Below are 6,058 nucleotides of genomic sequence, written 5' to 3'. Positions count from 1 at the left end.
CTCGTCTCACTCTTGTCCCTATTGTTTTCAAAGGAGTTAAGAAAACTAGAATACTTCCGCTCCAAATCTACCTGTCAAGACTTACCTCCAAGAAAAAAGATGTTATTACCTTTGGACTGTACATTGTTGACTAAGTAACAAGTCAGAGATAGTCGAACATTGTTTTATATATTGAAGTGACACATTTTTATTCTGGGATGTACTGCAACGTGCTCTACATAAAGACCTAATTCTTACAGATTACAGCCTGCGCTTCTTACCGTTTTCAGAAAGCGAAATCATACCGTATGATATGGTAGCGCTAATAAAACTTCACACAGCCTATGTCGATGTAGAATAATTGACCGGCACGCAGAAAAGCCTCGTACGACAAAATCTTTATTTCTGGAACAAGTGGCAAAAGTTAGGAGTGTCTAGGCTTCTGAATTCAGCCAACAAGATTGGTTTTTCAAAAAACAGTCATTCTGTTCATTTTCAAGTCATGTATCGTATTAACGACAACTTCAACTATTTGTCAACTGCAATTCGCAAATAAGATCATCTATGTGCTTCTCTTTGTATGTGTACGATGGAACGAACGTCTTAATGAATGTACCTTCCTGCCTATACCTACCATGTAATATATATATATATATGTGTGTGTGTGTGTGTGCGTGTGCGTGTGTGTGTGTGTGTGTGTGTGTGTGTGTGTGTGTGTGTGTGTGTGTGCGTGTGCGTGTGTGTGTGTGAAGTGGCGTAGCTCAGTAGTAACGGCTCCACTTCGTAGGCAGCGGACCCAGGTTCAACATTTCTGAAACCCAAGACGGAGGCTACACACAGAGACATACACAAAACCTCTCAGGTTCGGTTCCTGCAAGCGGCGGGCGATCTTTTTCAAAGATTTGTCAGCACTTACGACGGACACCCCACGTCCCAAAACTACGTCAACTGCAACATCGACCACAACTATACACTCTAAAAAATGCGAGGAGAAATAGAGGAAAAAAACTATTTTCCTCCCTGTCGGCAACGGGAGGGGAGGAAGTTTCTCCCGTTCCTCCATTTAATGATCATGATGATGATGATGATGATGCTGCGGCTGCTCCCTTTATAACTGGCGGGCTCGATTAATCGTGCCCAAGCCCGGGGGTGAATTCAGCGCCCCTGTGTTGTGTTTGATGCCACTACCAATCCTGCAGTCGTCTTTTCGTCTGCTCGATGGTCTTCCAAAAGGCCTCAGTATTATTGGCTCCGATTTGGATGCAGTGCCGTCTGGTGGCGCGTGAAAAAGGGACGAAACCTCCTTGTACGCGGCGGCCCATATATGAACTGCCGCAATGTTTCAAACACCAACCTTTCGTGATATTTTTCAAATTTCAAAAGGGAGCGGAGAAGGCTTGCATAAGCTGATGGAAAGCCCAGACCCCCAACTTCGTCGAAGTAAAAAGGGAGGTTCAGATGACGAACAATTTAGCGTTCGCAGTTTACAATGGAACGATAGAGGACTACTCATACAAAAACGTGAGAATGATTTCTCCTTTTGTGGTTTATTCGTAGCCCATCGTAATTCTCCGGAAGTGCGTGTTATTTTACTGCGGCAACTTTGATTTTAGACCGTACACAGTTTTATATTAAAAAGAGGGGGTATAACGGTTGTCCGTCCCCCTTTTTATCTATCTTCCTCATGTTGAATTACATGACTGTCGCCTCTTCCCTGTGTGTTATGGGGCTCGGAGGACGTTAGATGGGAAAATAATCGTCACGCTAATTGAATAATTAACTAAAATATAATAATTCCTTTAGCCTTTGATAGAAATCAGCCTTCATATACTGCATTTTTAATACGGCTGACCAAATTAATATTAAAAGTTAATTAATGAATTTTAGTTAAGTAATTAGCGTCGCTTTTATGCAGTCGCTGGATTAAGAGATATAAACTACTCACTTTAAAAAGTGCCAAAGAAATATTAAGTAGGAGTAAATTTTTGTCAGCCTCTACGTGTTTATGCGACAAATGTCGCATTCACCGGCCAAGTCGAATTAAAAGTAAGGCTGCCATATAGAGCGATCCCGTGAACGTTGCATGCGTGCAGTGTGCGGGATTGGTTTGGCTGTTTTGTTGCTGTTGTGTTTTGTTTTGTTTGTATGGAACAACTCATATTTGCAAACAAACCGGAGCGCCACTAGCGGACACCACCGGCGCCGCGCATGCGCGATAGTGTGTGGGAAAAGAAGCTCGCCGTCGCCCATAAACAAACCATTGGAAGCTTCAGTGTGAGTCCCTATGTTCTCTTTCGCGCAGGAATTGTTGATTCCAAGTCTTCCTGGCAAGGTATGAATACTTTAGCGGCCTCAGCGAAATTAACGAGGCTCGTTACCGCAAAACGTCGCATGAATAATGTGTCATGCTGCGATCGTTCCGCGTGGATGCCGCAGAATAGGCGCTAATTCGCATGATGAGAATGCGCTCGCTATTTTCAGTCGCGACGTCACTCGGGCTGCAAAAGCGTGGACCGTAGCTGAGATGGTCGACGTCGATACTAAAAATCGCAAGCAGAATCGGACCAAGTGAATCTGGCCTCGTGAGTAGGCGATGGCCATTGGTAACAAGGATTAATATCTCCTCGTATCTACTGTTTACATCGAGCCTACTTACCCCAACCCACCTTCAAACTTAAAAGTCCTTTGATGCCTGCACTGACAATATTATTGCAATTACCGGGTCAACGTTTGGTCTACGAGCCACTGTCGATGGAACGAGCAGACGACAACAAGCAGAAACGTTTGAAAGAGCAGACGGCAGTTCGAACGATCAGGCAGCCGTTTGAACTTGAAGACGCACTGAACGTAGTCCGCAGGTGGTCCGTACAACTTGTCTGTTTCCCCGCGTTCAAAACAAATAAATCTGACGACCATACTCATTTGTGAATTCAACCGAAAAAACTTCCCGCACAAGCAGTCCGGCGGCTTCTGGTTTTTATTTTTCACGGCACCTATCAACGTTCTCGGACGAACCGAGCAGGCAGAAAACACGCGGAAATTGACCCTCAAACCTTTCCCGACTCTTTGACGAGAAGTCAGGTTTTTGTCCGATTTCTTCCGCAACAACACAGGTATGCACGTCCTGCATGGTGACTTTCACCAACAGCCCCAGACCGGAAGTGCGCCCGACGCGCCACCAGCGCGCCGTGACGTAACAGAGCTGAGTTCGTGTACATGTGAATTCATTGTACCGTGTAATTTGTTTTTCTGTCTTTTTTTTTCGCAATTTTTCAAAACAGCTAGAATTTTGTGTTTTACAAAAAACTGTAATTTCTAAGAACAAAACCTGTGTTTTTTTCACAAAATTTCCGAACAGAAACCCGGGTTTTTTACAAAAAAAAGAAAAAAAGAAACTTTGTTATTTCTAATAACAGAAACTGTTCTACAAGGCTGGGCAACAGAAATTCAGTAGTTTTACAGACGGACAAGAACCGAAAAGATTATTATTTTTTTACTACAATTACAGCAACAGGGAAACAGACGAAAGCATAATCTGTGGCAAGAGCTGCCAAGCCTTTTCTATTTCTTGTATACGATTTTTTTTTTTTTGTTGCACTGCAACTTCTGGAGTACCAAAAAAAAAAAAAAAAAAAAAAACCCTCGAGCCTAAAATTAATTAAAAACGGAAGGTACGAAGATCCTATGTTTTACGCCGTATAACTTGCGTATAAACCGTATTCTAAATTGGAATGCTGAATTGATCGCAACTTTTTTCTGCTCACCATGTCCACAATATATACACAAATATATATATATATATATATATATATATATATATATATATATATATATATATATATATATATACACACACACACACACACGTTCGCAAGTACGGTCTTTGGGCGCCGCCATCTTGCTGCTGGGGCACCAGGATAATCCGAATACGACGCCTAGCTTGGTGCCCCAGCAGCAAGATGGCGGCCCCCAAAGACAGTACTTGCGAACGTGCATACGGGGTGTCCCAGCCTCCAGGTAACTTGCACCAAACTTAACACACACACACACACACACACAAAGGTGCGCTTTGCGCAATTTTTTAAAATCTGCCTAGTTATTTAGTTAATTAAGACTAAATAGCTAATTGTTTTAATTATTCGTTTAACAGCCAAGGTATGAATTGAAAGGTTGTAGGGCGCATTGAAAGAGAGCGCTCCTCCTGGCCCAATTTTTTGCCAGCTCTCTTTCCCTTTCCCTAAATTTTATATAAGAAATTTAATAATCACCCTCTCCCCATTACACTCTTAGATTCGCGTTTTCTAACTTCACTTTGGGGAATCTTTGCATCTTTGTGGCATTCTGATCACATGGTTTAAGAAATGGTACAGTTCTGTCACATGTACACGGCCCTTGCGAAAATATATTTTTCTTCTGTTATAGCGGATTGCGAAATCTACGGCGCAGCTTATTTCTTGCCAATATATATATTTTTTTTTCATTCGTAAGTTCAGTTTATATTGCTGTCATCAATAAACAACCTGCGCACCACGATGACAACACATGGCGGGGTTGCTCGAAGTAAACGATCCACTTTAATATATCTCAGAATAAAAAAATGAATAAAAATAAAAAAAAATCTCCGAGTCAAGTGAAACAACCGCATCTCCACGTGGTGAATGATGTTGATTCGGGCGAAGCTCTGGCTTGTCTGCGTAGACGCTGAGCCGCAGCATGCCGAGCCTTTCGTTCATTTTCATCCATGTCACGTTGCGGTCAAATGCTCAAATGCGTATATAACCACGTTCCATACCACACATTCTTTTTCTGACATGGATGAAAACGAACGAAAGGCTCGGCATGCTGCGGCTCACCATCTACGCAGACAGGCACCACCAGAGCTTCGCCCCAATCAACATCATTCACCACGTGGAGACGCGTTTTTTTTTTTTTTTTTTTTTTTGCCCTACACGAGCACGGGAACACGTGCTCACATGCTCGTGAGCACGTGAGCGCGTGAGCTCACGAGCAGGAGCACGTGCACTCGACGGCGGACGGACACATGGCTATCTCCTAAGGAGCTTCGCCCCTAAAAAGAAATATCAGCAACGGCGTTTGCTCACTTGAGGAATTCGCGAAACAGTGATGTAATAGGATGCCCCTAAGGCGGCGCGCACCTCACGATTAAGTTAAAGCCCCTTCATGTTTCAAAAGTAGCGCAAGGTGCGTTGATGCACAAGGCACGTGCAACGTGCAGCCCTTGGGAAGATCATGGCGGCATAGCGCAGCACTGAGCTAGATTTCAGACGCCATGTTCTTCCCAAGAGCGGCGCGGGGCACGTGTCTCGAGCATTTTCACAACAATGAATGGCCCACTTTTTGCCAGGATAAAGGGGCTTTAGATTAAGTACTTAGATATTTGTTTTAAAAGATGTTTTAGGAGCGAAGCTCCTTAAGGGGTATTCACACGAGGGAGAAATCCCGATAATTTCTCCCCGAAACGCGCATCCCACAACGAAAACGTCAGGCTTTGCGATGTGCAAAAGCCTCGCGCTTTCATCTCGTGATGCGCGCGTGCCGGGGAGAAATCCCCGGGATTTCTCCCCTGTGTGAGGGGCTAGCCATGACCGTATGTCCGTCCGACGTCCGGCGTGGAGACGGTGGGGTGCTCGTGCTTCCGTGCTCGTGTAGGGGGAAAAAAAAAAGCGCATTTCCACGTGGTGAATGATGTTGATTGGGGCGAAGCTCGGTGGTGCTTGTCTGCGTAGATGGTGAGCCGCAGCATGCCGAGCCTTCCTTTCGTTTGCATCCATGTCAGAAAGAGAATGTGTGGTATGGAACGTGGTTATATACGCATTTGAGCATTTGACCGCAGCGTGACATGGATGAAAACGAACGAAAGGCTCGGCATGCTGCGGCTCAGCGTCTACGACGACAAGCACCACCAAAGCTTCGCCCCAATCAACATCATTCACCACGTGGAGATGCGGTTGTTTTTTAATGAATATTTCGTCGTTCTCGACGCGGGCGTCGACGAACATTACGCCGCTGCTTACGCTCTTGTCGACGTGAGTTGTCACGACACTCTATCGCGATATTG

This window comes from Ixodes scapularis, unplaced genomic scaffold (assembly GCF_016920785.2).
Source record: "Ixodes scapularis isolate PalLabHiFi unplaced genomic scaffold, ASM1692078v2 PGA_scaffold10__122_contigs__length_95168666, whole genome shotgun sequence".
NCBI classification, from domain to species: domain Eukaryota; kingdom Metazoa; phylum Arthropoda; class Arachnida; order Ixodida; family Ixodidae; genus Ixodes; species Ixodes scapularis.
This window is presented reverse-complemented; position numbering follows the sequence as displayed.